This window comes from Falco peregrinus, chromosome 16, assembly GCF_023634155.1.
Source record: "Falco peregrinus isolate bFalPer1 chromosome 16, bFalPer1.pri, whole genome shotgun sequence".
Lineage (NCBI taxonomy): Eukaryota > Metazoa > Chordata > Aves > Falconiformes > Falconidae > Falco > Falco peregrinus.
Window position 1 is genome coordinate 987,442 of NC_073736.1, and position 26,128 is coordinate 1,013,569.

Below are 26,128 nucleotides of genomic sequence, written 5' to 3' on the forward strand. Positions count from 1 at the left end.
CACCTGCCCCACTGCCCACCCACCAGGCTGCCCACCCCACTGCCCTCCAGGAAGAGCAGGGCTGACAATGAGGAGGACTCTGCTGCAGCCTCTCCTTGCTGCAAGTGCCCATCTTCAGTCTGATGAACCCTTCTGGCAGGTCCCTCACCCCCGGGGGTTTGGGGTGACCGTACAGCCCAGCCTGCCCCCCGGGCTGTTGTGTTGTTACACCCTTGGTCAACTGGGTGAGCCCGCAGCAACTGAAAACAAAACTTGCAAAATTTAATTCAAGGTGAACCAAAACTGATGTTCTAGAGTGTTGGTCAGCCCAAAACAGTTCTTTTAACCTGAAAAAGAAAAGTTTGGTTTATTTTCAGGTTACTTAACTTTTACTCTTTCACTTTGGGTCAAACTTGAAAAGAAAATAGTATTTCAAATGGTATATGCCTTATTGCAAAGGTGCCTTAAAAAAGATACTTGAACATTCTGAAAAAAATCAGAGGGTCCTCAGCCAAAAATATTTGCCTAATTCAACACAGATTTTCAAATCTCCTTTCCAGGTCCCCTGGAAACTCTTATTTTTAAGGGACATTTTTACCTTGGTCTAATGCTCAGAAACATCCCAGAAACTCCTGACACCCCTGGCCCTTGAGCACATGGGAATGTGATCTGTAACCCTCATTTTCTCTGACAGTCAGAGAAAGCCCGTGTGCCTCCACCTCCTTCACGAGCTCCTCGTAGTTCCCCTCTCTGGCTCTGCTGCTGCCAATCTTCTCTCGCATTAGATCTAGTCCCAGTAGCCCAGGGTCACAGCGGCTTGGAGGAGAGATGGTGTTTCACACCTTTTACTATTCCTCCTCTTTCTGTGCCTCTGGCTCTATGACTCTCTACCTTAGCACCATCTCAGGCTCTTCATGGTGATGTTTCATGGAAGTCAGAGACCAGCTGGACTCAAGGCTCAGCTTGTGCATGAAGCTGGGGTTCAACCACAGAACAGGAATAATGGGAAGAGGAAAGCAAGCTGCAAAATGGGTAGATGAAGCACGTGTGTCTCATGGACGCTGAGGATAAACGTGCCTTGTTGCACATTATCCAGGCTACTGTGGAGCACTGTGAATCCCAGCTGCTGGATCCACCGGAGTATGTTAGTCCTCTGCATGCACCCATGCCGGTGGGGGAATGCAAAGAACAAGTGAGAGCAGGGTGGCACATGAGGGTCTTGAGGGCAGAGAAGCAACAACCCAAGCCACACCATGATGTCCAGCTGGGCTGTGGCCCACAGAACATTTCTGCATTAGCTCAGGTCTCCTCTGGAGACTGAACAGCCGTGCCCCAGAGGGGACCGGAGGCAACGCTGTGGTTAGGGCACAGCTGAGGGCACCAGGACTGCTCCAGCTCAAACTGCTCACTCACTGTGTGGTCTTGGTAAAGTGATTTTCCCTGCCAGTGCCTCTATTTACCCATCCATTCAGCGACAAGAATGGGCCTCTCAGGTGTGCCAGGACCTGTTAGTCATTAGTTATTACTGCGAGCTGCTGAGGAAGGTGTTGCGGATGCAATTAGCACTCATGATCGGAGGCTGCCAAGAGACCAGATTCTCCAGTTTCAGCTGGCTTTGAAGAGGCAATGCCACTGAGGACTCCTCTCCATCAGGCTGCGCTCCCCTCTGTCACCACCAGCCTCCCGCTCCAGCAGGGACGCAGAGCAGAGGCAGGGTCCCAGCCCAGGTCCTTCCCTCCACAGAAAACTGCCGGTGACAGAGGTGTTCAGACCTGGGCCTCACACAGGCAGGGAGCAGCCCAGAGTTAAGTGTGTCTCCTCTTTGTTTCTTTCTTTTTTTTCTTCCTTTTTCTCTTTTTGGCAGCAGGAGGATTGTTTAAAGTTGCTAATAAATTCCAGTTAATGAAGCCTGAAAAGCCAGAGCTGGGAGCCAAGAGAAACAAGAGCAGTCAGTACAGAAGGAATAGAAAGAGGATCTTGAAAGCCGGCCTGGGAATAATAACATGTTGAAATGTGTTCACCGGCAAGGGCTTTGTTACCGCGCTTTGAATCCAAACATAAGCGCTTCATGCCAAGAAGAGAAACTGCAGCCAAAGGCAGGTGTTCATTGCCATTCACCTCCTGCTTCAGGGCACAGCGGCAAGATCAGACCCCTTCCCAGCCACTGGCTCTTTCACCTGCCTCTTCTCAGGCCCTGAGGGCAGAGGGACTCACCATCATGGGGAGTGCTGTGCCTCTGCATCCTTGCAGGCACAGCAGGACCAGGACCCACACTGCAGCACAGGCTGTTTCCTTTGCCAGGCAGCTCAAGGGACTGGAGGCCGAGAAACTGCATAAAAGCAAAACGAAAGAACATGCAAGTGTGTATGCTAGGAATGTGAACACAGCAGCCCCCTTCTCTCCCCTTGCCCCCTCCTCACTCCTCTTCCCAAGCGGGCACAAGGCCCATCATAGGCTGCGGAGCACCAGCAGCGCTGCAGTGTGCCCCTGCCCCATGTTGGAGCACCCGGCACCACCCACATCAGCTCCCAGACATCTGAAACATCTACCTTTGGGGGTGCTGGCCAGCGCAGGGTCTCTCCTTCCAAGGCATTGTCATTCTTGTAAGAGGCAGCACTGCAGTAATGCCTGACCCTTTGGGGCATGACTCCCTGTGGAGCGATAGCTGTGTAAAGGCTGCTGACGGTTCTGGGCAACGCACAAGTGTGCTGGCATCATGGTGAAAAGCCTTTCCTGGAGCAGTGCAGTAACATGCCTGGAGCTGGGTACTCCTCGGAAATCAGCTTTGGGGGGTTTCCATGACACAGCAGGCTGCAGAGGTACCTGGTAGAGAGACAAACGCTTGTAGGGCCATGAGCTTTCTTTGGCACTGCTCCTTTGGTAGCCACCTTGCCCGACACAGCTCTCCATTTGCACATGGCTCTAGGTGAGGAGCTGCATGCAGCTCCTCCGAATGCTTGGATACCGCAGGTCCCCCAGGATGCTGCCTAGCTCCTGTGTCTGAGAAGGCACCAGGGTGCAGCTTGAGGGGGCTAGCCCTGGTTCATCAGGACCTTCTGTCCTTCTGGTTGACGTTGGTCCTTGGCAGAGGATAGCACTGGTTGCCAATTGAGTGTGTGGGCAGAAGCACAGAGGGTTAAAGGATAGTTAATCTCATGAAGCCTTCCAAAAGTTTTCTTTGTGTAATCTAGGATGGTGTGGAGGCAGATGATGGCTAAGGTGCAGGCGGGGACAGGAGAGAAGGGCTTCTAAGGGGTTCTCCATCATGTGGATTGAAAAAAATGAAGCCAAGTTATTGCAGGGGCCCAAGTCAAATTCAGAATGTTGTGAATATTTAGAGATTTCCATTCTTTTTCTACTCCACTTAGGCTAGGTATAGCGTTCAGCAACTGAAAAAATCCTTGCAAGTGAGTATACCTGGCCCCAGTTTTCCTGAAAACTGCCTTCCAAATGACTAGCTGTTTTGGGGTACCCCAAGTGGGGCACCCAGAAAAGTCAAAACTGCTCTGAAGGTTTGGAGGGGACAAATATCCCCTGAAAACCTTCGACAGTTTGTAATGTAAGGGGATGGAGTGAAGGCATTCAGTGTCCTGTATCGGGTTGTTCATTAAGGAGTTGTGTCTTATTAAATCTTACCTGGCAAATGAGTCCAAACTAGCTTGCATATAACATTCATGTGGGTTGAAAACTGGCTTGAGGACCATAAACAAAAGAAATTAATGCCATCAATCTATCGAGTTGGAACAGGCACTCAGTGGGGGTACGGAGAGCAGATTGAGAAACAGGCCTGCATAGTCTCCTCCTCAGGGATGGAGGAAGGCAGTAAAGACCACGTTAGAGACACCTCCAGGTGATACCAGACTAGGACCAGCTGCAGATTCCTGTGTGGGAAGGGAGAGTCCAAGCCTGGCCCTTTTCTCAAATGTACCATGTTTTCACTTGCATGACTCAACTGGCCTGATGCCTGTTTAGCACCAGCATGAGAACAAACTCAAGCATGACACGCAGCCCGTGGTCCCCTGTGCACCCAGGGGATGGCACAGTCTTGGCACGATGACACTGTTTAGACAGGAGCATGGGGAGTTTATCTGGGCACATATTCTGCCTTGACAGTGTTAGTGCTTGAGAAATGAACCAGAGCCGGAGATCAAAGGAGGAGGCTGACATGCTCAATAAAGATCTGGCAAGGGGAAAATTCCACTGGGATATGGACACACATGTTTGTCCTGTCCTGCCAATGGGCAATGTTCCTGCCTCCTAATGTGAGTGATAAGAGCATCATCGTGTTGCCTGAGCCCCTGGCATGAGCGATCATGCCCAACAAACAGCCTTTGGGTGTGCCATGGAAGTTGTAGCATGACCAAGAAGCCCAGGATACAGGAGGGGGTGGGAGCCTGTGGTAACTGAACTGCAGCAACCGTAAGGTGGTAAACCATGAGTTTGTTCCAACTTGGAGTGTATTGAGAATGCAGATCAAAGCCCGGAGGAATGTTCCCAGAAATCACAGGACTGGGGAAGGCGGGGGATGGGGAGTGGGGGGGAGCAGAATCTAAAATCCACCAAACACACAAGCTTTCCAAAGCAAGCCAGGCAAATACAGCTCCCACCTTCCCCTTCCACCTGTACCTTCCTTCCCTCTTCCACCGGTCACTTTAAACCCAGAGCTTTCCCTTTCTCCCAGCCCTGTCTCAAGGCGTAAGCTCCAGGATGGCAGGGCTTGCGGCTGAACCACGTGCCTATCCTAAAGAGACCTGAGCCGGCCCTGGAGCAGACCTCGTGTTCTGGGGACAGACATTCACTCCGGCAAGAGCAGCTTCTCTCCCCACCGCGTGCGTGGGGCACAAGGGAATGCCACCTCTCAGTCCCTCTTGGTGGGGTATTTGCTTTGGTCTTCTGCACAGAAGGAGCAAATTAAGAGCTGTCTCAGGGGAAGTCACACTGGTAGCATCACTTCAAATGTTATTGTTCCTTTCTAAATAGAAGGGAAAGGACCATTTCTGTGGATTTCCTGTGGGATCTGGCTTCTGGAGATACATTCAATGGGTGCCTGTCTGCCAGGCTGGGAGATTTCTGGACAGTTTGAGTGAGGGGGATGGAGGGAACCAAGCACTGGGGAGACTGCCAAGCGGCCATGGGCAGAGGAAGGTCACACGCAGGGAGCCTTCTATGGCTTGGGTCTCTTATGTGAACTGGCACAACAACTAACATGGAAACCAGCATCTCTTCCCAGTGGCCACGCGTGCTGCTGGACAGGACACCCCAGAAGACTTACCCATTCCTGACCTACTCTCAGGGAGACGGGACAGCCATGCTCTTCTGCCTGGGACACCCGGCTACCACTCACAGCATCATGCAGCTCCTGTCCTGAGAGGTGTAGCAAATCTCCAAAGCCCACCCCTCCAGACCCTGTGTGCGTGTCCTGGTCGTGTGCTTCTCTAGGAAAGCACAACCTCAGCCTGTGCTCAGGCACAGACATGTCCCACCTCCCAGTCTCTGCATGCATACAAGTAAGCAGAGCCCACCTTGGACCCCTGCAGCAATGGTCATTGCCTTGGGAGGTGGATTGAGTGAAGTGGTTGTGGCGGGTGCCTCGCTTCATGCCGGCTCCTTGACTCAGCACGGAGCTGTACACCTTGGGAAGGGGAGCTGGGCTGCCCTGGCAGTGGGGAGGAGGTAAGGATAGAGAAGAGCCAGAGGCCAAGGTGAGCCAGGGACACAGCATAGTCTTAGCATGGCAGTGCCAAGGACAGAACCAGCCGCAACAGGGAGACGTGGATACCTTTCCTGAGGTGGGGGGAAGGAGCTGGGGGGGGGGGGGGGGGGGGGATGATGCTTTGTGCCTCTGAGTCCACCCACAGATGGTGCCCAGTGAAACCAGGGCATGTCTCAGGGAGTTGTTATTCCCCTCATGTTGTTTTGCCCATAGTGCTGAGATGTCACGAGCTGTCTCAGCACGTGTCCCACCAGTAAATGGGGCTCCCTGCCACCCTGTTCTGAGGCCAGGAGCCCCAGCCTGGGTTCTATCCAAACTCCACACTCCTCTCCTGCAAATCCTGGAGGTCCCACATCCATTTCGGGACCTGGCAAACACTCAAACACACCCAGGAAAGTGAACATAAAAGTGCAGAGCTGCCAGGAAACAAGTCGAGAGGCACATTAAACTGTGAACACACATAGACTGCTGCCAGCAAAGGCATGGGGGCAGACAGGAGCTCCAGGGAGGTGAGGACAGACAGCCCCCCGCAGAGCCAGCACAGCCCGGTAGGATGGATGCTTGGAGCAGGCTCAGGATGCCGTGCAGGAACACCTCCCCTCCAGGCGAGCACTCCAGTCTCCTGGACAACACTCCCTCCCATGTGGAAATCAACAATCAAAAGGAGCAATTACCCCAAATCACAGCCCCTAAGTGACAAATAGCTGAGCCTGCCAGGCGGCTTGCGTACTGCAGAGAGGCAGGTTACAACCTGTGCACACACATTAAAGAGAGGACCCTGCGCTGTTTGTGCTGTCGGAGGCCTAATTATGGGAGCAATTTTCTCTGGATTCCCGAGGGGAGAGACAGGGAGGGAGAGAGCTCGGGCACCCACACATGCCTGCTCTGCCACCAGTGCGTGTGGCTCCCCAGAACGCCCCAATCCTCCCGGTGACCTCTGCAGCTCCCACTGCGATGCGCTCTGCCTCCTGCATCGCACCGCTTACCTGGCACCTGTCTGCAGACCAAACATCTAACAGGAAAGGAGCTTTGCCGATGCAAAATGAATACAACAGGCTTCCAGCATCTGAGCCAGCCTCTTGGGCCTGGTTTGGACTTCCTGGGAGCATGAAGATGAGCCTGGTCATCTCCAGTGATTATTTCAGTGAACAAAATATGTTCACTGTCTCCCTTTGGGAGATGCAAAATTGCACTCCAAGTTAAGCCAACAACGAGTTTCTTACCCTGTGACTATGGAGAAGTCCAACTCTGACCTCTGTTTGACCACTTGGGGATCAGAATTAACGCACAAATGCAGTATCAGTTTGGGGTCTCATGCTGTTGAACGTCTTCATCATTTCTGGCCGATGAGCACTGGGACTTGGTCTATGTTTGTCCCCATGGGAGAAACAGGGGGAGAAGGAGAAGATTCTCCTTAGGTTAAGCCTAGACTCAAGAGTCCTGGACTTTACTCCTGGCTCCCCCACAGGCGCCCCCACCATGGCCTCCCAGGACCACTGTCTTCATCAGTGGGTGATAGTGACAGTGGTGCATTTCCCAATGTCAGCAAAAAATCCAAATGCCTGTTTGTGCCCCAGCCTGCTCTGAGCCTTGCTAAACTCTGAGCGTTCTGATCAGATGATGCTGTACGTGCCGAGTCCCACGTTTCTTTATATAAATTCTTTCAGCCAGTTCTGAATGCTGTCCCCTGCTTTTTTCTCTGTTTCCACAATGATCCCACTTTCCTTTATGGGGCTGCTCTTCATTTTGTATTCCTCTCCCACCCCTTCATGTCCATCTTCATTCATCAGCCTGCCCAGGTTGCATTGTCCCTATCCTTGTCTTCCCTCCTACAGTTTTGTCTAGTCACAATTCATCCAAGAACCACTTTTGACTTTTCTAGGCTGGTTTTGGAAACAATACTCAGGTGACCTGGCTGTACTGCGGCACCTACATGGTACTGCCCATCTCCAGTCCCTTTCCCAGACTCCCCTTAGAGCAGCGACACCAAACTCACGCGTGTTGAAGGAGCTGGGCCTTAGCTGTGATCACACAGGTCAAAGCAGTGATGGGAATGATAGAGTGGAAGCAAATCAAGTAGCATCGAGCTTTGATGGAGAGAACAAAAAAGAACCTGCAGGGTGCAGAACCAGGACATGTGCAGACAAAAGGGACAGATGATGGTCCATGACTTATGGATAGTTCTCCCAGGACCATGCATGAGCAGAAAGTAGCTCTCCCCCTGCTCCACCCTCTGCCAGGCACCTGGCGCAGCGCAGGGTCTGCAGGTTGGTCAGTGCCCTCAAGCAGAGGTCCCTCTCACAGGAGCGGGTTCCTCTGTGGGTATCCAGGGAAGTACTTCAGCCATAAGCTGTGACTGGATGCTGAAAACACTGGATTCAGGTGTGGCAGCAGCAATGTATTATTTTATCCCCAAGCTGTGAGACGGGATGATATGCAAAGGTTGCCCAAGCGCACACCGCATCTCAGCTTGCAGGTGTGGCAGCCTCCCCAGGGGGCCTGTGGCAAGCTGCATGAATTGTGAAGCCTCTGCAGACAAGGCACTGTCATTACAAGGATGTTGACACATTACTGGCTTTTCTTCTTACTGCAGACGCCTCTCTGGAAACCAGATCTCCAGGATCCCAGGGGAAGCTTTCTTTGGTCTCTACAGCCTGAAGATTCTGTGAGTAAACCACTCCCCAGCCCCCGTCCCCCCACCCCCTTGGCACTGGCCGTGCACAACATTTTGCAGCTGTCCGGGGGGGTGCAAAGTTACAAGACAGTGTGGTGTCCATTGTTAAACCTCCGCGCTGACTAATGTGTCCCTTGGTGACTGGAGAGCTGTGTCCCACCCCAAGGACCACCTGTCTCCCTGCCCTGCTTCCTTGCTTCTGCTACAGCAAACCATGAGCAGGTCACCTCCAGGGTGCAGCCCTCCATGCTGTGTGAAAACACACCACAGGAGAATCTGCAGAGGTCCACGTTTTGCATAAATCTCACCAAATGCCCTGATGTGGTGCACCCCAGATGTGGCATACCCCAGATGTGGTGTCCAGACAGAAAACTGCCCCCCACCTGCTCTGCTGCAGAGTCTTGGGGCTGGGCTGGTGCAACCCGAGGGTCCAGGTATCTACACTTGGGCAGGCGCCGTGGAGAGCTCCTGTGCTCTGCCCAGCTCGGCTGCCTCTTTGCAACCAGCCTGCCCTTCCTGCAAGCTCATGCATGGCCCAGGAGGCTTCTGCAGGGCTCTGGAGTGAGCTGCCCCTGCCAAGGGTAGGATCCTTGGGCCGTCTGACTTCAGCCTGAGCCCAGCCTGTCCATAGGGGCGATGGGGACATGCAGCTGGACCCAGGAGCATTGCAGCCATCAGGCCATGCCTGGGAACTGCCAACCTCCTCGCCACTGTGGGCAGGCCACCCACCTCTGCCTGTCCAGTGGGGAAGATCTAAGTGACACAGGTTACCAGCAAGTTCCTCTCCAGAGTATTTTCCTACAGGCTGCACTGTCTCACTGCTCGTGCAGTCACGCTGCTTTTTGTATCCATGTGGCAGTCTCACAGGTTCTGTACAGGTTACTGAGGTGGAAGTCCCTTTCTCCCTTTCAGGAACCATCTTCAAAATCTCCTGCAATAAATATTTCATCCCCAAGGGGATGTTTTGAACTCAGCCACAATGTGAAATTGTTGTAGCTGGTCCAGTTTATACAGAGCGAGCAGGTACAAACCTGCTCCCAGGATTAGAGAGTATAGGGCTGTTTACTACGTCTTCTGAAGATGTAAAGTATGAATCCTGCCCTAAATCTCAGGGCTTAGAGATTTATCCATCCCCTGCATTAGGCAACAAATCAAAGGAACTGAGGAAAAACCGCAGCTCTCCCACCCAATTTCAACAAGAGGAACTTTCTACTCCGGGAATGCGGGAGCTTTTAAAGCTGCTTTTGATCAATTTCTATTTGTGTCAGGCCCAGGTAACTACTGGTGCAGAGTACAGGAGCGATGCCTCCCTCCCGGTGCTGGCGCAGCCCCCCGCGGGTTGCAGGAAGGAGAGAAGCGTGCGCTTTCTGCCCCACCACCCACGTGCAGGCAGGCTCACGGACACCCGGCATCTCTACCATGGCGTGGCACTGGGGGCAACACGTCCACGAGTGATCCCATTGTAAGGAGTTGCTCAAAGGATGGGAGCATTTCCAGCTGGGAAGTGATTGCATGGAGAAGCTTGCTGTCCTGTGAGAGCTGAAGTCAGTGTCCTCATGCTTCAGGACAACCTGCCTTGCTCTCAGCCAGGCTGTGCCCAGTGACACAGAGTGGCACCTGGGCTGTCATACCAACCTCTCTGGCTGCAGCTCTGCCTTAGGTTTTCCCTAATCCCTCAACTTTTCCCATGGAGGTACGCAGAGGACTAGCCCAGCTCCAAGACCAGGGAAGGAAGAGCTGACACCCACAGAGTTGACGCCCATCCAGGTCCTGCCATGGGCCTCTTATTTGAAGGAATTCCTGCTTCTTAAGAGCGGGGCCACTGCCAGCCCTCATTTCACCGGGAGCTTTTCACTTGCCAGTCTCTGACGCTCTCCTGGCTCTTTGCAGGTGTATGTTAGGCTGTCATGTGCTCTTGCTGCAGGAGATGCTGGGATTGCTTTATGCAACAACACCATGGGCTCCACAGGAGTGAGGTCATTGGCGGATGCAGTTGTGGGTCCCTGTGCCCTCCAGGAACAGCATCATTCACCCTCATCTATTTCTTGGTCAGCAGTGAGGGACGTGGAAAAGATAGGCTGGTCCCTGGGAATTTGCTGGAGCAGGACTAGAAATTTTGCCAGGACAGGCCTTAGGAGCATCAAGCTTAATCACACTGGAAGGATGGGGACTTTCACAGATTCCTCTACTGAGAAAAGACTGAGGAAAGGCACAAGCTACTGAAGAAGGCAGGTGAAGGCCACGATGTGTTTCCCTTCAGGCTGTGATTTAGGTTCTCCAGGTCACTGCAGCAGTGGTCTGGTTGGGGCTCATGACTGCAGCAGCTCAGCAGGATCTGCCCTGTCTCCCCAGGGACTCAGGGAACAAGTGTCCTTCCTGGCACTGGCTCGCTGAAGACCCACGGGCCACTCTGCCTCCCTTCTGACCTCCTCAGAACAGGAGTGTGAGTACAGGGTGCCTTCCACAGCAGCACCACAGCCTCAGCAGCAGCGCAATAAAATCACCAAAACCTCCTGTAGGGAAAAGTTATATTTATTGCTATTTTACTGGCTGGAAAAAACAAGGCAGGAACTGAGCCTAGAAGCAAAATGTCCCTTCCCAGCCCATTCAGAACACCCTGCACCTTCCCTCAGAGTCTGGTTGTGGTCAGGGGTAGAGAGCAGAGTCTGGAGACAGACTGTGGGACTGGCTCACCCTGCTCCTTGCACCCCAGCAGTGACCAAAAAACCTTGCCCTCTTCCCAAGCCATGTCTCATTTAGCATACAGAAGTGTGCCATGTAACTGGGGAGCATCAGTTTGGCCCCAGCTACATCCTTGTCCTGTAAGGCTGCTGTGAAACTGCACTGTGCAAAGCACCACATTTCATGGTGACTTGAGACATGCACCTCACCGCTCCCTGCCCAGATCAGCTCCTTGCTCCCTTAGGACCAGTATAACCACTCCCACAGTCATGTGCTTTTCTCTGCATTTCATCACCAAAAAACCAACAGATCTCATGAAGGAAGTATCTGGAGAGGTAATCTGAAGAGCTCACGAGGCAGGAAAGATTGGAGAAATGCTGGGATGTGAGATATGAAAAGACAGGAACAGGAAGGAAAGTCCTGTCCCCTTGCTTTAGGTAGAGGCAAAGCATCAAGTTCATACCTAACCATTCTGGCTCTGCTGAAAACCAAGACAGAAGAGGACTCAGGGAGGGCAAGTAACCCGTCAGGCTGTACACTGAGCTTCCCGGGGGTGCTGGGCTCTGGCAGCCAGCGAAGGCTATGACAGGCTGCTGGGCTGGATTCTGACCCGCAGTCAGGCATCAGCTCCTGCACCTCTTGATGCTGGGCAGCCTCTGGCCAGGCCATGCTTTCCCAACTGGGACCTGTGCTGCACGACATGGAGAAGCGGGAGAGCAGCCAGAGGACAACAGGCAGAAAGATGAGGAAATGCCAGATCCTCACCTGTGGGGAGATGCAAATAGAAATTACAGGGGCGGTAAAGGAAAGCAATCAGGATAATTCAGTCTAGAAAAGAAAAGACTCAGGAGGCAGCGCAGAAGCATCAGGCGTGATGACATGCAAGGTGCTCACTGCTCCTCACTGGTGGGGCAGGGCTAGGCATCTTTGAAGTGGCTCCCCCTGCTCCTGCATCTCCCATGCAAAGCTGGTCCGTGGGCAGCACAAATGGGCCCAGGTGTCCTGGTGTAGTCCAGGGGCAGTCTGAGCCTTAGACACTCTGGAAGTCTCAGATCCCTACTCCACCAACTCCTGATGTTCCTCCAGTTGCTCTGTTGTATCCCACTCCCACCACCCTGCCATTCTCAAAATACTTCCCCTCTTCACCTTCCCGGGTGATCTCACTGCCTGCTCTGAGTGGAGAGGAAATGTAAGAAAAAATTGTTTTATTGAAAACCAGTGAGAAGGATCAGGGGTTTGGTGATGAATTAAAGGAAGAAGGAGCCAGCTGAGGTTACTTAACCTGAAGGAGAGGTGAATGAGGAGGGACATAAACCTTTAAGGACCAGCAGCTGCTGCAATAAGGAAGGCAATACATATTCTCCATATCTGAAAACAGGACTAGGAGGTTTTAGAGCAGATGGCTGAGAGTTGATAGGTGACAGGCATGGCTGGAGTTGGGACAGGCTGCCCCAAACATGGCCAGCTGAAGCCTTTAGGTATTCAGGAGTTGCCTCACAGCAGGATCAGAGATCTTCCTTCTGGTGGCAGGGGTGTTCCCCAAGGAGGCAGCCTGGTAGCTGGGGATGGCAACAATTTTCATAATTTCATTTTAATGTGCTAGGGCCTTAGAGATAATTGCAGTCATGTGCATGTCCACAAGTAAACCCTCACATGCATCTTGGGCTGTCAAGGGGCCTGGTGCTTTCCCGGTCGTTCCAGAGAATTAGTTTATGTTTAAAAAAGGATGGGAAACACCCTGGGAATTCCTCCACAAACCTGCCTGTGCAGATGGTCCTCTCCCTGCCCTCAGAGTGAAACCCAGAGCTACTGGAAGCAGGGCCAGATTCTTGGCTCTGCCTCCTCCGGCTGCTTCACTGCACAAAAACCACCTGGAAAGTGGCCATGAAGATAGGCCTGTGCAGAAACCATGCAGGGGTACACCCGGGAAAGCAGGTGTGTGGAGACTTGGAAAAGAGCAAGTGAAGAACCAGGCTGCCCCACTACCAACAAAACATCATGACACAGACGCATACACTGAGATCTTCATGCACCGAGCCTTGAACCAGCCCCCAGCCACCGGCAAGGTGACACATGGCCTCCTTGGCTCCCCTCAGATACATGGAGGCTGACGGTGATGGATGCTCAGCAGTGGCAGCTGGTGCTCTGAGGTCTTCTTAACTGATGGGTACATCCCTTTGCAAAGAGACTTTGCAAGTGCACCTTTCCCAAGGGCCCTGCTCTGCAGCATGGCCAACCCACAGCACCACAGGTTGCTTTGTCTCCTCTGCCAAGGTCGTTCCATTGCAAAATTGACAATGCTCTCCCAGCCCTGGAGCTTTCCAGCGTGGTAGAATATGCTGCTTAATCAGAGTCTCTGGAAAACTGGAAACTTCCCTGTCCTTCCAGACCCGCCCCTCCATGAGCTGCCTGGATGCCCCTCACCTCCCTGTGCCCTGGCTGGAGCTCCATCAGCCAAGAAGCATCCATCCCAGCTATCCACGTGGCTGAGCTTGTGCTGCCACAGCTTCACCCCACATCCCACCCTCACACGTGTATCCCCCATCAAGTGCTCTGCCACACAAGCAGCGTTGCCAGGCCTCTTCCTTCCCTGGCTGAACATGCTGCAGCAGCAGCAGCACTTACTAGCCAAGAAGGAATCCCACACCAAACTCCACAGGGAAAGATTCCAAGCACAACCACAACCTGAGCCTGCCTCACCCCGAAATGCGGAGGGCAAAATGCCTGGGTGCATCCTCTTGGCTGCAGACCCTGCACCCGCAGCAGCCAGCTGGGGTGGCCCCCGCGCTGCTCCGCGCTGCAGCAAGCCTCAACCAGCCTGTGCGAGCGCGCGGAGCTGGCGTTGCCCGCAGCCTGCCTGCACGGACGGTGGCCCGAGCGCTGCCCAGCACCTGCCCGCACAAGCGTGTCGAGCCGGTGCTGCTCGCAGCTGCTCCCACCCACACACTGCCCCGGTGCTACCCACAGCGGGGCTCCGTCAAGGCAGGCTGGAGTCAGCCTGACAAGAGTGGCCTTGCTCTGCACATGCCACATCTCCTGGCCGGGTGGACCTACCCAATGGCCACCCCCTGGGTGCCTCCTGCTCTTCCCCCCCTTGAGCTGCAATCGCAGCATCTCATGTGGTCCAGGACAGGCACTGACTAGCCTGGCTTGGGAACAGACACCAAAAAGCCATGTTGCCCCAGGATGGCAGGTTTGCAGGTGGTTTGGGACACTTGAGGAATCCCCAGACAGACTATAGCTCTTTGACAACCCCAAGCCTGTGCAGAACCGAAATGGCTTTAAGGCAAAGGGAATGGTGTGGCACATCCAAGAGACGCTCCCATGGGGAGGGAAGAGGAACGTGCAGAGGTTGGAATGTCTTTAATCCCCATGCATGGCTCCAGGCACAGTTGCCTCAAGCACTAACAGCCTTTGACTGTGCTGGCTGAGTCACTTCAGCCTCCCAAGATGGGGACATTTTATCATGCACAGGCCTGTACCTCTGAGGGCTGTAAGTCTGCTAAGACTGTCTTGTGCAAGGATCCTGGTGTTATGGGACCCAATCCCGGCATTTTTCTGGTCGTTCAGGCGTGGTCCATGCCAACAAACAATCCTCCTACTTCTGAAAATAAAACATGACCTCGAAGAGCTGTGATTGATGATAGTTCCAGTCAGGCTGATGTGGGCAGCAGGTTGTGTGTCCATGTCTGCCACTGTCCACAAGCTCCAGTATGGTCACCTGAACAGAGTCAATCCAAGGTGGCAGTGCACTATCCAGACCTGGTTTTGAGCACTTGCTGGCCCGAGTGGTCTTTGCTCGTCATGTTCATCAACATCCTCAACTTGTCCAGAAGGTCCTGTGCTGCATTTGATAGCGGCTCATCAACCAGTGCGGTCCTGTAGGATTTTACTCATTGATACAGCTGCTTGAAGACAGAAATTGCACTCAGCAACCGAGAAAATGTGCCAACCAGAGTGGGCATAAGCCTGGGTAGGTGGTGAGATTACTCCACTGGTGCAAGAGGTCAAGCTCTGACAAAGGTTGTCTCCAGGCTGCTGTAAAGCTTGCAGTAGGAAAACTAATGAAGTCCAGGAATTTTGTTTGGAGCCAGGAGCTGATGGAAAGGCAGGAGCAGACAGGTGCTGACGGGGAAAGGCTGAGGCCAGTGTGATCTGAGATCTCAGGGTTGCTGTGATCTTGTGGACTGAAGTCCAAGTTCACAGACCATGTCTGTGCCTCGGTTGATCACCCAGCCAAAGCCTGCCCAGCATCAAGAGGTGCAGAAGCATCACAGCTGGTGTCCTTCTCTTTTCACCCCCATGTAGCCACCCCCACATGGTCTCTGCAGTCTCACATATGCTCATGTCTGTCTTGCCTCAGGTCTCCTGGGATCCCCACCAGATCCAGGCATTTTCAGCAGGGCTGCAACCCCATGCCCAGCTGTATTTGTGCAGCTGGTTATCTCTTGTCCATCCATGGAGCCTTACTCTTGGTCTCCCTGCAGCATCCTGCCTTTTCCAGCTGCTCTCCCAGCTAGATCTGCACCCCTCCTCATCTGTGCAACATGCCTTGTGCAGCCCCATGTTGCCAGCAGAGGTAACAACCTTCCTCTCCCAGCTATCATCTGGGTCCTTAGCAATAACGCTGAGTGTGATCTTCAGGAGAGATTCTGTAGACCCTTAAACATGTTCATCATTTTAGAGGGAACCATTGATTAATTTGAATATGGCCTCTCTGCTGCCTCTTTGTACCTCATCAAATGTGTCTGCTCTCCTGCATTGCATGCCAGCATTTAACATCTTACTAAAGTGAAGTAAAATCATGGTAGCTGGTGTCTATTCTTTCCTCTCCAGTCTCATGGCCTTTTACTCTGTACAGAAAAAAAAACCTAGATGCTTCAGCACAACTCATTTTTCACTAGCCACTACTGACAGTTGCTTGTTTCCCTGCTTTCTTTTTTCTGTGCACATACAAATAATTTAATGGTAAGTCCTCATTTTCTTCCACCAGTTGAAGAGCTGTGTGGCCTATAGGCCTTTTTTAAAGATTGTCACTTTGTCACTATGGTTGTCTTTTTCCAACTTCCCTTTCATGACAGACCTGTGCATCCTCTGCAGTAAAGCTAGCACTCACAGCAACGGGAAGCTTTCTTGCTTGCGGCACTGCTCTTTGGGCTGCCCCTCACTACTAAGGCCACGCTCTATCCCTTTGACACTGGCAGTAATTATGACAGCTCCCCAAGCACCATTTCCCTTTTCATGTCATCTCCAACCACTTCTTGAAGGTTTTGGAAATAGAAACCTCAGATAGATAAAACATTCCTTTCTTTAGGCACTTCCTGCAGCCCAGCTACCACGCTGGGATGTCTCTCTTATCCAGAGGAGCATGTGCCTGTGATGCCCTAGTTCTGGAAGGAACAAGTAGGTTCAGAACAAAGGCTGGTCCAGAGTCAAAAACCTAGCCTTTCCAGAGATGCAGAGATAATAAAAACAGTAAATTCACATGTGTGGTGCTCCAGGAGGTCAGTGAGAGAACACAGTGGTTGACCAGGTCAGAAATACCCCTGGGGTCTGGTTCTGACCCTGCCTGAACCGCTAGAGCCGGCAGACACCCGCCCCTGGGGCTGGAGCACGGCCACCCAGTGTCTCCTTGCCAATCACTTGTGTAGTCACCACAGTGTCCATGGCCATTCTCCATGCCCTACACTGACTTCCATTTCTAAGAAGTCCTTCTGGTCCTGACCGTTCAGCCCAACAGCTCCAGTCACCTGCTCCCTCTGGAGCCCCTGGGCTGGTTTGGCTTTTTCCACAACAGCTCCAGTTACCGCTACAAGTTGTGCCAGTGCTGTGAAGCCCCTTAGCAAATAGCTATGGAGTGGCTCCTTGTCCATTGTGTTTGCAGCTGTCCCACAAGCTGAATAAGAAAGCTGCCCACAGGCTAATTTCCATAGACCCTGCAGAGGTCATCACCACTGACACGCTAGGAGAAGGATGTCTGGCACGAGTATAAACACAGGACAACTCAGCTGAAAGCACTGGTATTGCTCTGGACCAACAGAGGCACACGTGCCGTGGGGAGGCCCCTTTACAGTCACATTCCCCCAGCGGATCCCCCGTTGCAGCACCAAACTCACCCTGGGACCCTCTGCTGCAGGGTTCTGGGCCAGCCTGGACTGCAGCTCACCTGCTGGCAGCCTGAAGGCTTGCTTAAGAGCCCTGGGTGACCAGTGTGGTGCTTTCCAACCCCTCCAGCTTTCCAACAAGAGTCCAGGACAGCTTCAGAAACTAGCAGCAACATCTTCCATTTTGTGTTAGGCTTTTTTTTTTTTTTATTAAAGTTTTCTTTTTTCTAATTATAGGATGTTGCAGAACAATCAGCTGAGTCGCATCCCTGCAGAGGCACTGAGAGATCTTCCAAACCTCCAATCTCTGTAAGTCATTAAAAATCAATGCTGCGAGCTGCACAGTCCCTTGGGGGCCCCAGGCTTCCCAGCATTTGAATCATTAGTTCCTTTGTCAAGGATGTTCTGTCCCTTCTTCCTTTTCTTTTCCAATTAAACCAAAGATTACTGTCACTTAGCATAGAAGGGAGGGGAGAGCAGTTTTCAAGGAAGGAACACTGTGTTGGTAAAGGATGTTGAAATTACAGCTCCCCATGTGTGCATTGTGATGAAAAGGCCACCAGCACCAGTGCATATTTCAAGGAACACTGGAAAATGCCTACCCAGAAGGGGCTCTGTCCTCTCCACTGTGGACCACAGTGGGAAGGGACCTGCCAGGGAGCACAGAGGACACTCTGGTCTGCCAACATGCAAGTAGGGATGTTTTACCCAGATAGAGGGCAGTTATGTCAGTAGAAATGCTTTAAAGCACTTTCAGTGATTCAGTCATGAGAAGAAGCTGAGGCTGTGACCATGCTTTGCCTTTAAAGTAACTATATCCACAGCAGGTTTGTGCTATTGTGTTCACTAAAAATCACACATCATTGAAATATTTATAGTTTTTCTGAGTATGGACACACTTGCAAACTGATCCTGGTAGGGCCACTGAATTTAGGGAAGGTTGGTTTGGTAATCACCCAGCTGGCATAAGCAGCACTGCTAAAGCTTGTAAGATCATTCTGAATTGGGCTGAACCACTAGAAAAACTAACCTTAACCCTAATCCTTGACTTCAGTCCTAGTCTTACTGTCTTTTTGTCACAGAAATGCTGGCTGGAAGTGGTTTCTGGGGGTCTTCAGGCCAGCCTCCTGCTTGGGGCAGGACTATCAGCAATACTATGCGGGGCAGGTGCAGCTTTGTCTACCCAAGCCTTGAAACCCTCCAAGCATGGACATTTCCCCCCCACTGGTGACCTGGCCTGGGGCCGTTCCTCCTCCTTTTTTTTTTTTTTTAATTTGTGGTCATTATTCTTTGTTTGATCAATTGGAACCACCCAGAAGAGCCTGGCTCCATTGTCTTTAGTTGTGGGTCACTAGCAGATCTCTCTTAGCCTCTTTTCTGCTAGGTGAAACCAGCCCAGCACCTTCCACCTCCACTCATGAGGCAAGTACTCTGGGACCCTGACCCTGTTACCAGCCCTCCCCTGGACCCATCTGGTTCCTCTTCATCGTTCTTATACTGGGCAGCCCAAAACTGGGCACAGTTCTCCATGTGTGTCCCTCCCAGCACCAAGTAGGAGTTTCTGTAAATATTAATTTAAATATTAATTTGTGATGGGGGTGTGGCTGTGCAGGATATGAATGTACTTTTTGCCAGGAGAGTTTTGAAACATTCGTTGCTGAAATATCATTGGCACACAGTTGTGGCTGTTATTAAAATGTGTTATCACCACCAGTGCAAGAGTTGAGACCCCCCACGCTGTGGATTTGGAGACCAGATTGTTTTCCAAGTGACTTCCCTTTCAAGGGGAACATGATATGGAAGGTCATTGACTGCAGCGAATGCCCCTTTCCCCCCTTGGCCTGTCTCTCTTATGCCCATGAAAATGCGTGACTGCCAGTGCCACCACGGCTGGACAGACCCAACCTTTGCTGATGAAGGTTCAAGTGCCTGCAGGTACCACTGCTGCTCGGGTCACTGGGTGCTGGGCACACACTGGTGATGTGTGCACATCAACTAGTGCTGAGATGTCCATATGCTCCATCCCTTTAGCCAGCAGCCCCCACCAAAATACTACATGGCACACAAGAAATGAAAAATGCTCCAAGAAACCACTCACCACACTTCTGGGCTTCATTTAGGGCTCAGGGTTGAAGGATGGCTTATCTTGAATCAACACAGAGGCATCTGCTCTTAGTGTACTCCAAGGCCACCTCATCCAGTGTGGGCCCCACAAGTGTCTCCAAAGTTGGGTGAGAACGGAGAGCTCGGGCCAGATGAGATCTCATGTTCCCACTGCAGAAACTGAACAGTAAGAGCACATTTTAGGATGAAATAAGCTGCTTCAGACAACCTGAGGGGGACTAGTCTTGGAATAAAACCAGAGGGCTGAGTATCAAAAGCGTGTCTGGTTGGGACTGGACCTTCTCCATCACTTCTCACCTGATCAGAGAAACTGGAAAGGGATTAGCTAAGCCACAGGCAGCAAATTGGTGGGAACTGTAGACTGTGCAAACTGTGGGGCAAGATGCTTTGGATCTTTCTCCCATTAGGATAATAACAACTGCACATAGGTCATCTCTAGCTGCACATGCAGAAGTGCATTCCAGAGAGTTTGCTCACTGCCAGTGCTTGCACTGCACTGGCAGAATGACACCAAGCACGGGAAGGCAAACTGATTTTCCCTAGGGCAATGGCAAAGTCAGGAGTTGGACCTAGGGGTCCTGGCTGCACTTGCCACAATAAAGTCTTTCCACGCCTCATTTGAGACTCTGCAATGGCATAATCGGTATGTGTGGCCACCAGTCACTAGGAGAGGAAGTATCTGGGACAGACTGTGTGAAAGATCAAAAGCTCCAGGAGAGAGAGAGAATAAAAAGCAAGCAGCAAAACAGTAATATCTTCTGTAGGTCTCACATCAGTGAAGCCACCTCACCCATCCTGCTCTTTCTGTGCTTATGAGAATTCAGGGTAAAGCAATAAGGGATCAGTCAGGTCCCCTACAGTTGCTTTTCTGTGCTGTGACCCTAAGGCTGGGTCCAGCTCTCTAAACCGGGGGGCAGTCTCTGAAAGCAGAAGCTTCAGAAGGGTCCCACATGATGGAGACCTCTCCCCTGTCCAAGCTGCCTGGTGAAAGGATGCACAGAAGGTGCCTCTCAGGTCACCGATCACCAACAGGCTGCAGTAAAACCTGCCCTCAGTACGGAGGGTACAGGAGGTAGTTGGTTATTCTCCACAGGTAGCTGCTGTCCGAGAGGACAGGCACAAGCCAGCTCTGCCTCACGTTAGATCTGCACCAAACCCTGCCTGTGTCTCCAGCTCGGCCGCTTGGAAGTGTGGAGGGCACATGCAGAAAAAGATGATTTGCACTTTCTCTTCTTTATACAGAAAGTGTACAACAGAGAACCCTCGGGCACAGGGAGGGCCGAGGAACCATGTCTGGTGACAAAGCCCAGCATGGCTGTGAGGCACAGCCCTGCTCTGCGTGGATGGGGACATTTCTGAACACACACTGTGTGTGTTATGAGGTTGTACCACTGCTGTGTCTCACACTGGTGAAAGCATGACCCGCTTTCATATGGAGCCTCTGTCCTGTGCTGCTCCCACAACGGAGAAGCTAGTGCTTGCAGGGTCTTGCAATTCATCTTCCAGCTCATGTTTAGAGATGCTTTTCTTTAGCCACCAGACCAACAGGAGTGGCACAGTGTGGACAGTCGCTATGTCTTAAGGCAGATACAGAGCTAAGATGCTCTGCTTGGTTTTCCTAGTGCTGCCATGATTTCTCCAAATGTGGTTACTAACCTCAGACCAAGAGGCTCCAGTACAGGTCTGCATTAGGTATTTTTTTTCCCCTCTTTTTCAAGTCTCTGAGTCATTTTCTACAAGTTTATGAGACTCTTGTGTATTAGTTGCCAAAAAATTAGCCAGCCTGGAACATCTATAGGTCACCCACAGCATGATTTCCAAGCATCACTGGTCAGACTATCTGAGACCCAGTGTACTCGTGTTGCCCAGAGTCTATTTTTTTCCATTCAGAAGGGGAAGTGGCTTGATGGCACATCATGACAGTTCATGAGTTACCAGACTTGTATGGCACTTTGTGGAATATTAACTATCTGCTTTGCAAGTTGGCAACCCATGCTAAGCAGGCAGGACAGCTGAAAAGGGGGGCGAAAATGGGAGCCAACAGGAGTGGGGTGGAACACACAGCTGTATTAGACAGAAAGGGATTGTGTGCTGGTTATTTTCTTGCTCTTTCAGATATTTGCATTTGATGTCCACATCCATCACTCTGGGATTCAGGCAGGATTTGAAAGGAAAGTATGTATCCCTTATGGACAGAGGCGAGGAAAAACAGACTTCTCAATAAACAAGTCTTTTGTCAGGTTTACACAGAAGCAGCTAAACTAAGTGGAAGCTGAGAATGATTGTCTTGAGTGTAGCTCTACCAGTAGGATTTACCAAGCAATTCAAGGGATGAGGTGGCCAAACAAGTGGGGCAGAAGGGCATGCTTTAACCACTGTGGGACAGAGGGAGGTTGCTATTTACTGCCTGCACATCACCAAGTTAGAGCTGAAATGTAGCAAAAACCTAACGTGTCAGTTGAGTCTCTGAAATACGAAAGAAAAAAAATAATGATTAATAAACTCCACTATGTCTCCAAAGGTGGCAGCTGTCTTGACTCTCAAGCATTCAGAGAGGACATGAGATACTTGAGACAGGACACATGCATCCAACCCTTGGTAGCACCTGGAATTGAACTGCTGGGTCCCTTTGCTGCACTGCTGGGGTCCAAGCTGGAGTCCCAGGCACGAGGCATGTTCAGACCTGTACTGACGTCCCTCTGCTTGCTGGCTGAGAGTGCCAGACAGTGCAGGCAGTGAGACGCTCCTCAGGCTCTGCAAGATGCATGCTGTGAGGTTGGGGTACCAACTAGGAAGTTTGCAGCAAGTTTGGGAGTCTCTGACAGCAGATCAACTTGTACATACATGCTCAAGGACAGGAAAGTCCAGGCAGAAAGAAACTCCAATAAACGTTGCTACTCAGAGAGCAGAAGGAAAGTTATTCTTCCCTTTTGCTGGGGGGTGATGCACAGGGAAGTAGGAGTCTCCTGTCCAGAATGATCTGAGTCTCTGTGGCACAGTCAGGGCATGAACTCTACTCTCCAGAGTACCTTGACCCCAGGAAACTTTGTTCCACGCTGGAACCCTCTTGCACCCTGCATGACTTACCACACAGCTTTTCTTGTGGCAGCCTGAACAAAGGACTCCACCTCCAGGGAGAGGAAGCAGCATCTCTCTCTTAACATGGCCCAGGTCCTGCTTTCACGTCTGTCTCTAGAAGACCAGAAAGAAGGAAAGAGAAACACTGACAAGATGCCACAAAGACCATGCTTACACTGCTGTCTTTCTGTGGACCTCCCCCTGCTCTTCACTTCTGATCTGGCTGAGGATCTGTTTTCAGGCAAGGAGCCTTCTGGAAGCTGCCAACCCACAAGCTTCAGGTGGGCAGGATTTTTCCATGGCAGGTGTGCTGTCACCCACAAAATATGTGTTGTGGTGTAGGAACCAGCAATGGGAAGACAGTAGTTTTAACTAACCTAGATGAGGCATACTGGGTCTCAGGAAACCTCAGTTACTGAAGTTCCAGTCCTTCACAGGACAGACAGCACGCCAAAAAAACTGACTTTAGATTCAGGGAGGTTTAGATGACAAGGGAGGGTCAGGGTGTTCCCCTGTGGATGCTATCCAAGAGGATGTTCCCATCGCCCTGTGTGATCCCCCGTACCTTTTCTAACCAAGGAAGTGCAGTTCTGACTTTTGGCAAATAACACTTCAAACACACTAACAGGGTTTCCTCCTGCAAACTCTAACACAGGTGCTGGGAAGACTGGCAAACCAGGTGGAGGTTTGCAGTCATTCAGCATAGTCCTGTGCCAAGGGCATTTGTAGGTCTAGGACACACATTGCCACCACTTTGAGTGCTGACCCTGACCTTGGCTGCTCCAGGTTGGCTTACTGCGTATCACCAAGGATCCCTCATCAGGGACTTCATGTGGTCTGGGCTGCTCCTTCTGCGGAGGGAGGCATCTGCTGCGGGGTCCAGCACTTCCCAGCCAGAGGCATTCACAATTCACTCTGCCCCATGACTGCCAGCCAGCCCAAGGAGGCAAGTGTCAAACCCACCCAAATACCCCCATCCACATCAGACACACCTGTCCTTACACACACCCTCATCACAGGTTCTCTGAAGCTGCAGCCAGTCCCGTGGGGCCAGAATCAGACCTGCCCCGCTCCCTGCCAGCTGCAGGATGATGAGGCATCACTGCCTGGAGCCTGAGCTGTCAGGAAGGAGACCTTGGCGGGGATCACTAGTTTAATACAGAGAGGAATTTGGATTTCAAAAGAAGAGAATACAAACCTCAGGAGACTGAGCCTCCTACCAAGTGTAAGGGAGCTGCTTCCCAGCAGGCTTGCTTTATTGGGGAAGCATGTTGGGAAGCCCGGTGAGGAGGATTAGAGAGAACACGCACACCTGATGGCAATGCTCTGAGCCCTGCAAGGGGTGCCAGGGCTTTACGTAATGCTCTGATCCGGTTGCGATCCCCTGGCAGAGTATCTGGTTACCAGTGGTTTATAGGTGCAGTAACAACATACCATGTGTATTCTGGAAGAGTCGTGTGTCAGTCTAATTAATGACTTTGTGGTTTGTGAGAATTTACCTAAAGCAGATGGGCACTGTGTCTGTTCCTCTGCCAGGCAGAAGGAGTCCAAGGTATTTCAAAGTGAGCAGGTGCTATAAATTATAATTACCAGGCTTGCAGAGGTAGGGAAAGCAAAGAGAAAAGAAATCTGATGGATTAAGAGATCAAGATACACTCTTGGGTTTTCTTTTTCAAATACTTATTGAAAACAATAAGAATAGTGAGCTTTTTCTGGAGTTTCTCGCAGATCAGCACTTTGGGGAGGTGCTTGGCGGGTGGTTGGCTCCTCTGGGGGGACGTTGCCTACAGCAGTTTGGTGGGGGAATGGAGGTTTAGTGCCAGGCAGAAGGGTGTCAGAGCTTTTCCAGTATGGGCAGCTATATGGTGGCCTCAGGACTGTCATCATCACTTCTCTCGCCTGGCTTTGAGGCCAGGGGCTCCAGGAGGATAAGATTTCTGAGTGGCCCAGTGCAGCTGTCCTAGGGTTACCGCTGTAGCCCAGCTCCACAGTGCCAGCCTGTGCTCTCAGCGTGGGGATCTGCCTGCGGCCACGAATCCCAGAGCTTTGCATTTCCTCAGGGTTCCCTATCCAGGCTGGGCAGGAACTGCACTAATATCTAATCTCTGGGATTTTGAGCGACCTTGGACATCCCTGAGACAGTAGCAGGTTTTCTGACCCAGTAAAACACAGCGGCATAGGCACAATGCTTCCAGGGTCACATTTCTCCCTGCCAGATAATGGCATCCACTTGTTTGTCTCCTGCCCCATGGCAGCTCATTTCTCCTTGCACAGAGACTTGTGGCTGCATGTAACCTCACACAGACCACAGACTCTGAGAATATGGACATAGCTGGCATGGAGACGCTGACACACATGGTGTCCCCCAGTGGGACACCAGCAGTGGGGAAGGCTCCAGCTGGGCTCATTGCCATGTGTCTGAGCAGCATCCTTTAGTCAAGAGAGACAAGTAGATGCAGGGGGGGACAAACGTCTCCTGGAAAGCAGGCACCTGCCTTCTGAGACAGATCACTCACAGCAGTGCCTGGTCCCCTCCATTCACAGCTGGAAAGAGACACAGTTCAAAAGGAGACATATGAGTACAGCTGAGATGACTTCAAGCTGTGATACCCACCTGGGTATCAAAATGATGTCCTCATTAAGTCTTTAGTACCAGGGAGTTAACCACAGCTCTAGCCCATCCTCTGGCCTTGCACATACAGAGGTTTGTCTAGAAATATCTAAAAATCTGGTAACTCTCTGCTCCAGACAAGAGAGAGCAAGTAAATCATAGTCCATCGATACTACAGTTTGAGATAAGAGGGAACTAGAAGTCTGGTGTCTTGGCTAAAGGTCTGCAAAGCCCATTCAGTCCCATAAAGTAATTTTCAGATGTTTCTGCCTTGTCCAAGTGACCAGCAACAGTCAGGTCCTTGGACCAGCCTTGACCGTGGGATTTCCCCACAGCTGTTGCTGCCCCACAAGCCTCCAGCACACCGAGCCCATACCCCATTTCACCCTTGCATTTGCAAGCACAGAAACCAATTGTGGCACCTGAGACTTGGAGAATGGTTCCCAGCTACTTTTTGACAAATCTCCCCACTGCACTCACCTCCTCCTCTGTGACGTTCCCTTTCCCCAACAGCAGCAGCAGCAGCACTTCCCTTCATGAGGAGTGAAGCCTCAAGATCCTGCACCACGAGGTGCACTGCTTATATGACAGCAGTGTCTGTTCTCTTTATATCTGTCCTGCAGAAGGAGTTGATGTCTTCATAAGCTGATGGGATGCAACCTGGAGGACAAACTGTGTCATATACACTGTTCTTAAAAATACTGCAAGCATTTTCATGTTTTCTACAAATATAATTTCCCGTTATATTCTGATTTCACTCCAGCTTTACTTGACGCATAATCTCTGAGCAGTAAACCAGCCTGACATGTACACTCACCTGCATACAGGTTCATTTTATCTCTAACTAAAATAATCCAGTTACTCCAACCCATTGGTTTGCCACTTCTCTGATATCTTTAGCAGGAACCTTTTGGATTCTTATGGAAAGGCAATAAAGACTACTTCATCCCCTGTCCCTCAAGGCAGGTAGTTATTTTTATACATATGGCCAGAGATTAAAATGCAAAGAATGACTTATAGCAAGTTGAGAACATGTGGACTTTGATGTAGACAAAGGAGGAAAGCTCTTCCCACCTGATTAGATTCTCACAAGTATATAAATTCTTATGACAGAAGGAAGAAAAAATTTACTTTGGAATCATGGCTGGAAGCATGCTTTGGAA

At 51.4% G+C, this 26,128-nt stretch overlaps 1 long non-coding RNA gene across 1 annotated transcript; it reads right to left on the minus strand.

The window, feature by feature from the left end:
• Positions 1–45: 45 nt before the first annotated feature.
• On the minus strand, positions 46–25,631 carry LOC129785764 (uncharacterized). Its single transcript, XR_008749969.1, has 5 exons — positions 25,446–25,631; positions 22,364–22,468; positions 19,251–19,435; positions 2,529–2,802; positions 46–2,308 (listed from the first exon to the last, which is right to left on the minus strand). It is a non-coding gene; the product is annotated as an uncharacterized LOC129785764 (long non-coding RNA).
• Positions 25,632–26,128: the final 497 nt, after the last annotated feature.